Raw genomic sequence first — 10464 nt, 5'->3', positions numbered from 1 at the left:
ATAAGAATTCATTATTTGACAAAAACTGCTGGGAAAAATGGAAATTAATATGGCAGAAATTAGGCATGGACCCACACTTAACACCGTATACCAAGATAAGATCAAAATGGGTCCAGGATTTAGGCATAAAGAATGAGATCATAAATAAATTAGAGGAACATAGGATAGTTTACCTCTCAGACTTGTGGAGGAAGAAGGAATTTGTGACCAAAGAAGAACTAGAGATCATTATTGATCACAAAATAGAAAACTTTGATTATATCAAATTAAAAAGCCTTTGTTCAAAAAAAACTAATGCAAACAAGATTAGAAGGGAAGTAACCAATTGGGAAAACATTTTTACAGTTAAAGGTTCTGATAAAGGCCTCATTTCCAAAATATATAGAGAATTGACTCTAATTTATAAGAAATCAAGCCATTCTCCAATTCTCATATCAAAGGATATGAACAGACAATTTTCAGATGATGAAATTGAAACTATTTTCACTCATATGAAAGTGTTACAAATTACTATTGATCAGAGAAATGCAAATTAAGACAACTCTGAGATATCACTACACACCTGTCAGACTGGCTAAGATGACAGGAAAAAATAATGACGAATGTTAGAGGGGATACGGGAAAACTGGGACATTGATGCATTGTTGGTGGAGTTGTAAATGAATCCAACCATTCTGGAGAGAAATCTGGAATTATGCCCAAAAAGTTATCAAACTGTGCATACCCTTTGATCCAGCAGTGCTATTACTGGGCTTATATCTCAAAGAAATACTAAAGAAGGGAAAGGGACCTGTATGTGCCAAAATGTTCATAGCAGCCCTTTTTGTAGTGGCTAGAAACTGGAAAATGAATGGATTCCCATCAATTGGAGAATGATTGGGGAAATTGTGATATGTGAATATTATAGAATATTATTGTTCTGTAAGAAATGACCAGCAGGATGAATACAGAGAGGCGTAGAGACATGTACATGAACTGATACTAAGTGAAATGAGCAGAACCCAGAGATCATTATACACTTCAACAATACTGTATGAGGATGTATTCTGATGAAAGTGGATATCTTCGACAAAGAGAAGATCTAATTCAGTTCCAGTTGATCAATGATGGACAGAATCAGCTACACCCAGAGAAGGAACACTGGGAAATGAGTGTAAACTGTTTGCATTTTTGTTTTTCTTCCCAGGTTATTTTTATGGTCTTATGTTCTTAAGCAAGATCTTATGATGATGAACTTTGACAGACTTAATTCTTTTCAGAAATACAGTGATCCAAAACAATTCCAATGTTCTTGGGGTAGAAAATGCCACCAGCATTCAGAGACAGAATCTACAGGAGAATGAATGCAGATCAGCACACATTATTTTTTTTCTTTTTCTTTTTTTTTTTAAATTATAGCTTTTTATTTACAAGATATATGCATGGGTAATTTTTGAGCATTGACCCTTGCAAAACCTTCTGTTCCAACTTTTCCCCTCCTTCCTCCAACCCCCTCCCCTAGATGGCAAGTAGACCCATACATGTTAAATATGTTAAAGTATATGTCAAGTACAATATATGTATGCATATCCATACAGTTATTTTGCTGCACAAGAAAAATCAGACTTAGACATAAGGTAAAAATAACCTGAGAAGGAAATCAAAAATGCAAGTGGACGAAAACAGAGGGAATGGAAATGCTATGTTGAGCACACATTATTTTCACTTTTTTTTTTTACTGTCTTGCTTTTTTTCCCCTTTTTATTTTGATTTTTCTTTCATAACAAGACTAATACACAAATATGTTTAAAATGATTGCATATGTACAACCTATATCAGATTGCTTGTTGTCTTGGGGAGGGGAAAGGGGAAGAAAGAAGGGACAAAACAAATCTGAAACTCAAAATCTTAGAAAAGTGAATTTTGAAAATTATTTTTACATATAATTGGAAAAAATAAAATGCCATTAAGTGGGGAAAAAAAACTCCAGGAAAAACTCCAAAACGATAGTTTAAAAAAAATGTCATATCAGGAGTTGAGACTGAAGACATAAGTAGAGAAGACATTAGATTTTAAAGAAATGTTATGGACCCCAAAATACTAAAATTTCCAGCTCAGAGGAAGAAAATAAGTCCATTACAACCTCAAGCAGACTGGAAAAAAAAATTGGACACAAAGATTATAAAAGTACCTGGAAGGAAAGAGGAAGAGAAAACAGATTTTTGTTCACTTAAAAAATGGTTTCAAATTTTAAAAAGGACTATCTGGAAGAAATGAAACAAGAAATAAATTAAACTTATAAATGAAATATAATGACATGAGTTGTGGAAGAAATAACTGGAAAGAGAATAAATAGCTGAGAACAAAGTAGAAAGTCTTACCCAAGTAATGAATGGCCTGAAAATTATAATGTAATCAAGAGAAATCAATAATTCCTTGTGAAAATATTTCAAAAGGGGTGGATTCTGGAAAGACGGTAGAGTAGGTTGGTAAATTTCAAGCTCTTCTGATTTCCCCCACAAATAGAACAAATTTGTGCCTAAGGGAGAACATAGAGTGGTGAAAAATCAAGAAGACCTGGGACAGAACAGGATCCTCCTACAATCAGAGAAGATCTGAAGAAAGACTTCGAGCTATGGATTAACCTGTCTGAAATGTAAACATCTCTGGGCTAACCTTGCAGAAACACAAAGTGGGGGCCCTTTTGCTAATTAGGTGTGGCTGGAGCCTTGGCAGGAACTACAGAGATTTTTACCTCCCCGACTTTTTGTCCAAGATTAGAGTTTGAGAGGTCTGCGGGAACCTCTGGGAACGCTAGGCCCAGCTGTGCTGCATAGTGACCCTGGGCAAGAAGGAACCAGGATCTGGTGAGTGCAGAGACAGTGAGGCAGGAGGCTGCTGGCTATGGACACTTTCAGGAGAGTGGAGATCTTGATTTAGGGTTCCTGGTCAGAGTAGAGAGTTGAAGGGAAGCTTGAGGCACCATCCCCTCACCCCACAATTAGAGGTGCTTACCTCTTATTAAAAAAAACAAAATGAACTGGCAAAGAATTTAGAAACCCACCATTGAAACACATTATGGGAACAGAAAAGAACAAGGGTTCATATTCAAAGGATACTTTAGTAAAAAAAAAAACTTCTACTCCAAAGAGTATCATGAAATGGTTCTCTGCCCAAAGAAAATTTATAGAACTCAAAAAAGAATTTAAAAACCAAATAAGAAACACTAAAGAAAAACTAAAAAATAAACAAAAACCATGCAAGAAAAACAAGATTATGAAAAAAGAAGTTAATCAACTAAAAAAGGAGGTACAGAGTCTCCAAGATGAAAATTAGAAATCAGGCAAGGGGAAATCAGTGAAGGTATGCTTCTGAATCCAATTCTCCCTGTGCAACAAGAAAACTGTTTGGTTCTGCACACATATATTGTATCTAGGATATACTGTAACCTATTCAACATGTAAAGGACTGCTTGCCATCTGGGGGAGGGGGTGGAGGGAGGGAGGGGAAAAATCAGAACAGACGTGAGTGCAAGGGATAATGCTGTAAAAATTACCCTGGCATGGGTTCTATCAATAAAAACTTATTTAAAAAAAATCAGTGAAGATATGAAAGTCCAAGAAATAACAAAATAGATTATAGAGAATGAGAAAAGAGAACAGAATGTAAAACTTCTTATAAAAAAAAATGACAGTTCTGAAGAACAGATCAAAAAGAGAAAATATAAGAATTGGACTGCCTGAAAGTTGCAACCAAAAAAAAAGAATCTTTGACTTTTCAATGCAAAAAATAATGCAAGAAAATTGTCCTGGAGTGATACAATATGAGGAGAGAGTAGAAACAGAAAAAAAATCAACCTATCACCACCTCAAAAAAGATCCTTTGTAGAAAATGCAAAGGAATATTTTTGCCAAATTTTGAAATACTCAGATCAAAGAGAAAATTTTGCAAGAAACAAGAAAAAAACTCACAAAACAATCAAATACTTTGGAGCTACAATTAGAATTGTACAAGACTTATTAAAGCCACAATAAAGGACTGTTAAGTCCTGGGTTATCTATAAACAATCAAAAGAACTAAGCTTGTGGTCAAAAAATCAGATACAGAAAAATTATCTATAATTTTGAATGAGAAAAAAATGGACATTCAATGAAATTGCAGATATTTAGGACTTTCTATCAACCAAACCTGACCTGAGAAAATTTTACATATAGAAGCCAACATAAAAGATCAATTCTAAGGAACTCAACATGGACAAACTCTTTAAACATGGACAAATTGTTTATATGTATTTTTTTTACATAGGAAATTATAATATATGTTTAGTTTTACATCAACAATAGGGTAGCTCAAAAGAAAGGGTAGAAGAATTAAGGTAAAAATAGTAATCATATTATACATATGAAGTGTGCAGGAAGAATAGACACAGACGTATTATAGGGGTAGAAGGGTAGGAATAGTTCTGAAAACCTGCTCATATCCGAAATGGGTTCAATAGACAACATTACATATATATCACGAAGGGTATAGCACCTTGCAAAATTTATATAGAAATAAGGGAGGAAGGAGAAATGGATGGGGAAGCAAAGGATGGGAGAAGACTAGAGAGAGATCCTTGGGTGGGAGGAGGTTAAGTAAAGCAAAGCAAGTTTATGGAGCAGAATTAATTAAAGAGGCAGCAGGAAAAGGAAAGATGTGTGTGTATGTGGGGGATATGTATGTGTGAATGTGTGTTTATATGTATATATCTACATATGTATACATATATTTTTTCCTTAACTGTAAGGAAGTGGAGAGGATGAAAAGGGGGAAAAGAATAAAGTAAATAAGGTGAGCTGCAGAGAAGCAAAGAACAATTTAAAGGCAGTAAAGATAAAATGAATATTCATGAATATAATTTCTTCTACTAATATAAATACTTTCTTGATCTGGAAATTTATTATTATATATTTTGAATGCTCCCTGATGTTCTGCTGGGCACATGACAATGTTCTCTTGGTTTTGTGTTTCTTTTCTCTTTTTCTTTTTTACTCTGCTTTTTCAAATAAAATAAATTATATTTTAAAAAATGTAACTCAAAAGACTAAATTTTAAAAATTGAAGAAATAGCCATAGTATTTAAGACCAGTGATAGAGAGCATCATAAGGATGTAAAATGGATAATTCTGATTATATCAAATTAAAAAGATTTTGTATAACGTATAAGCTATATCAGATTGCTTGCTATCTTGGGAAGGGGAAAGAGAAAGGAGGAAGAAAAATTTGGAGCTCAAAATCTTATTTATAAAGATGAAGGCAGAAAACTATCTCTACATGTAATTGGAAAAAATAAATATTATTACATTAAAAAAAAAAAAAGATTTTGAATAAAAATCCAGTGCAGCCAAGATTATAAGGAAAGCAGGAAAATAGGGAGGGGGGGATTTTTTACAGCAATTTTCTCTGATAAATGTCTTATTTCTCAAATATATAGAGAATGAATCAATTTTATAAAAATAATAGCTTTTCCCCAACTGGCAAGTGGTCAAAGAATATGAACAGGCACTTTTCAGATGAAGAATTCAAAAGTATGATCATATAAAAATGTTCTAAGTCAATGATTATAGATATGCAAATTAGAATAATTAAGATACTTCATACCTATCAGATTGGTTCATATTAGCCAGACAGAAAATGAAAATAATAAATATTGGAGGGTATGTGGAAAAATAGGGATACACTGTTGGCTGAACTGTGAACTTATTCAATCATCCTGGAGAGCAATTTAGAACTATATCCACAAGGCTTTAAAACTGCATATACAACCAAGACCACTATTAAATCTATACTTCAAAGAGATAGAAGAAAAAGGAACAGTACCTATATGAACAAAAATATTTACATTAGCTAGCTGTTTGTGTGGTGGCAAAGAATTGGAAATTGAAAGGATGCCCATCAACTGGGGAATGGTTGAATAAGTTGAAGTATATGATTGTAATGTAATATTACTGTGCTATACGAAATGCTGAGTCTGAAGAAAAACCCTAGGTGGAGGTCTGGCCAATTTTGAAGTGTAACTACCTCCAGGGGAAGTTCCCTTGACACAGCAGGAGGGGAACCCTATATGGCTAGCTGAATTGGAGACATCTTCAGCCACAACAGGAATTTTCACCTCCCTGACAGTGTGCAGAGTTGGGGATCTGACTCTAGGGATCCTCTGTTGATAAGGAACCCCAGACCCAGTTGTACTCCTGAGAAGCAGCCCTGAATGAGGATTCAGCACATGCCTAGTGAATGCAGAAGCAGTGGGGTAGCATAGTTTCTGGTTGCAGGCACTTATAGGAGGGTGAAGTTCTTGGTTTGGGATTCTAGGCCAGAGGAGAGAACATAACTCAAGCCAGAGGCACCATTCCTCCCACCCTAAGACTAATAAACTCTTACTTTAAAAAGAAAGAAAGCAGGCAAAGGAGAAAAATAGAAAGTTCTTTTGAGATTAGGGAAGACTGGGCTTCATCTTCAGAGGAAAATAGTAAAGTAAAAAAAAAAGCTTCTATTCCTAAAGAGTAATATTAAATGGATACCTGCCCCCAAAGAATGAAAATTTTTAAAAGATTTTAAAAATTGGAGAGAATTAAAAAAAAAACCTAAAATAAATAGATAAGAATCCAAGAAAAACAAGATTATGAAAAAAAGTCAACCAATGAAAGAGGTGAAAGAGCAAGAACAAACACAGGAATACATAGGGAAAGAGGGCTGGTACTTCTAAAATCCTATCTCAATTGGGAATGGATTAAAGAGTGAACAGAAGGGTATAACAGCCTCCAAAATCTATAAAGAAATAAGAGGAGGAGGGATAAAATGGATAAAAAAGGGTGTGTAGATTAATAGGAGTGGGATAAGGTGTAGATTAGTGGGAATCATATAATGAAGGCGGAAAAGGGTGGGGTAAATTAAGATTGGGATATAGAAGGGTGTGTAGATTAATGCGAATGGGATAAAAAGGAAAGGAAGGTTAGGGAGGGATTTGGGGAAGGGGACAGTTAAGTAATTGCAAGGCATATTAAAGGGTAGAAGTAGAAGAGTTAGCAGGGATTAGGAAATAAGAGATATATATAAAACATAATAACAATGATCTGGAGTAGAATCCATTAGAAAAAAAAAAGGGGTAGTAATCATTGATTTCAGACAAATTCAAAGTTAAAAAATATTCAATCAAGAGAGAAATCTACGTTATGTCATCATATTAATAGTTTTAAATGTATGTGTATACATGCGTATAAGCACATGCATATATGTTTGTACGTGTGTGTGTGTATATATATATATATATATATATATACATTTATTCATATTTAACTGTAGCATGCTTGGGGGAGATAAAGGGGAGGAAAGAAGAAAAAAAGAATAAAGTAAAAAATGCACAGTAGACAACAAAAGAAAACTACAAGGAAGCAAAGGCACAATTCTGAATACAATGTCTTCTATTTTCTTGAAATGGAAACTTACTGTTCCATATTTTAAATCCTCCCTTATTTTCTGCTATGCATGACAAATTTTTTCTTTTTCTTTTTAAGTTTTAATGAATAAATACATTAAAAAATAAAAAGAAATAATGAACAGGAAACTTTCAGAAAAACTTGGGAAAACTTAAATGAATTGATGCAAAATGAAATGAGTATTGTACACAGTAACAGCAATATTCTATGATGGTCAACTGCAAACGACTTGGTTATTCTTGATAAGATGATGACAATATTAGCAAAGACAATTCCAAAGAAAATGTTATAACTGTTTATACATGTAATCAGGGGAAAACAAAATTATAATTTAGAGCATTTTTTCATGACTATAATTTTGATTTCTTCATGTGAAAACAGCTTATTCATATCCTTTGACCATTTATCAGTTGGGGAATGACTCAGTTCTCTATATGTGAGAAATAAGTCCTTTATCAGAGAAACTTACTATAAAAACCATTCTTCCTCGCCCCCTTCCCGACCTTTTCCTGCTTTCTTTCTAATTTTGGCTGCATTGTGCAAAACCTTTTAAATTTGATTATAGTCAAAATTATCCATTTTATATCTTGTAATCTTCCCTATATCCTGTTTGCTCATAAATTCTTGCCTTATCCATAAATCTGGCAGGTAAAAATTTCCATGTTCCCCTAATTTCAAATCCAATCTTTCTGCTACAATAGGTTGTCAACCTAGAGTGAAGAGGGAATCACCAATGGTGAGAATTCCCTCAGTCTAAAATCATTGTCAGTGTTGAGACAGGATAGGTACCGAGGGAAGAAAAAGAAAAGAGAACATGAAGGGAGTGTCCATCTCCATGCTAAACTCTAACAGGACTCTTCCTATATGGTATGCCTGCCAGGTCCTGGGAACCTAATTTACTCTAGGATGGGAAGGTGGTAGGCCCAAGACTAGCAAAACCATATTGCCAAGGATTCCTCCCAAGTCTCACTCTTCAGAGGGTAGAGATGAAGGATCAACTAATTGGTACAAGTTTTCTCTGGCAAAAGGTACCAACCTTCACCGCTTGAAGCTGGGCAAAGAACAGGAGAAAGGTGCCTCGATCTCCTTGTCGTACCTTTTTAGAACACAAGGGGTAGCAAAATACACATCCTTGCCTATGCCCATGACAGATGACATTTCTCTCCATCTTCTTCCCCCACCCCACATCCTCCTATAGCTGGAGAAAATTTGCTGTTAATTCTTTGTTCACTTTTATTTGGAATTTTTTTTTCATTTAAAAGTGCATATGTTTAAGAAAGAATGGTAATGACCCAATGATTTGAGTCATTGGTTCAAATCTTTCCAAGAGGATCTTATGTTCCCCCCCACATCAGAAGAGCAACTTAGTGATTAGAAAATATCTTAATGAATACCAGGGCATACACATACAGTAGTAATAATAGCTAACATTTACAGTTTTAAAATTTGCAAAGATTTAGAAAATATTATCTTATTTGTATCCTCTCAACAACCCTGGGAGGTGGCTGTTATTAACGCCACTTTACTGAAGAGAAAACTGAGGCTTGGCAGATGTTAAATGACTTGTCCAGAGTCACACAGCTTATTAAGTGTCTGAGACTGGATTTGAATCTCAGGACTTCTGAACTGTAAATCCACAGTTTTATCTACCTCGCTGCTTGTCATATGACAAAATGTGAATAGAAGCCAACAGTCTGACACACCAGCGTATGGCCCTTTTCTTACTGCATGATGTAAATAAAGCCCATGCTGTAATAGTAAAAGGAAAAACATTATAAAAATAATGAAAATATTTTTCTACTCTAAAAGAAATGGGTAAGGGGAAGGGCAGAATTACTAGACCTCACAGTCAACAAATATTTATCAAATCTCCTAATTCTGAGAATTTTCACTGTCTAGCCAGCTTCCTGGCTTTATTGAAATCCCAATGAAAACCCTACCTTCTGTGAGAAGCCTTTCCATGTCCTCCTTACTCTAGTGCCTTCCTTCTGAGATTATCTCAAATTTATTCTGTATAGGTTGTATGTAGTTGCTTCCATGTTGTCTTCATAGACTTGTGAGTTCTTTAAGGATAGGGACTATTTTTGCCTTTCTTTGTATCCCCAAAACTTATCACAATGCCTTTCTAAGCCGAAATGTTTAGAAAATAATTGTTGACTTGATTTCTTTGTTTCCATGTAATAGGAAAGTTGGACAAATAGATTATGTAAAGCCTTAAAATTATCCCCATCTGCCCTGAACTTGTAAGCACATATAAGCCTGTATAATCTAAACCTATATAAAGCACAAAACTATGTAAAGCACATAGTAACCTATGGCATGGATACCAAATAACCTATCTCAAAGTCTCATTGCTGCTAATTCTAGCTAAATTATTTAAAGTTAAAAGCAAAATTCCCCCTTGAAGAAATTTATACTTTAATAAGTAAATTCAAAGAGATTGGTTGAGAAGGAATAAAAATTTGGCACCTTCTTAAGTTCTAGATCAAATGAGAGAATATAAGAAATAAGTCTGACAAATTTAAAGTGATATGTAAATGTCAGCTATAGTAATAAAAATACTAGGAGTATATAAACAATGTTAGGTTTGTTTCTCTTAAGAGTCTGAGCTATACTTGTTCATAAATACTCAAAGAAAGGCTGTATTTTAAGCCTTTCCATGATGCTGTGGCTTGGTATGAGATTAGGATCAGAAGGTGAATCATTCAATTAATCCCAATAATACTATTCCTAAATGACAAAGCAAAATATGTGAAAACTGTAACACATTATTTGAATGCCCAAACTATTAAAGTGGGTTAAATTCTCCCACCAAACTTGGGAAAAGGGACCCATGTGTCACAACATGATGGCCAAATTAACCATGTAAGAGTCTGCAATGCATTGGTGTAGATATGCTGGAAATGGCAGCTGCAGCTCCAAGTGAAAGAAAAGATTTTTGTGAATATAAATGTGACAAGAGATTCTCTCTCAAGTTGGTCTTTTTAGCTATAGCTAAAAAGCACCATGA

The sequence above is a fragment of the Antechinus flavipes genome, chromosome 4, assembly GCF_016432865.1.
Source record: "Antechinus flavipes isolate AdamAnt ecotype Samford, QLD, Australia chromosome 4, AdamAnt_v2, whole genome shotgun sequence".
Classification (NCBI taxonomy): Eukaryota; Metazoa; Chordata; class Mammalia; order Dasyuromorphia; family Dasyuridae; genus Antechinus; species Antechinus flavipes.
This window is presented reverse-complemented; position numbering follows the sequence as displayed.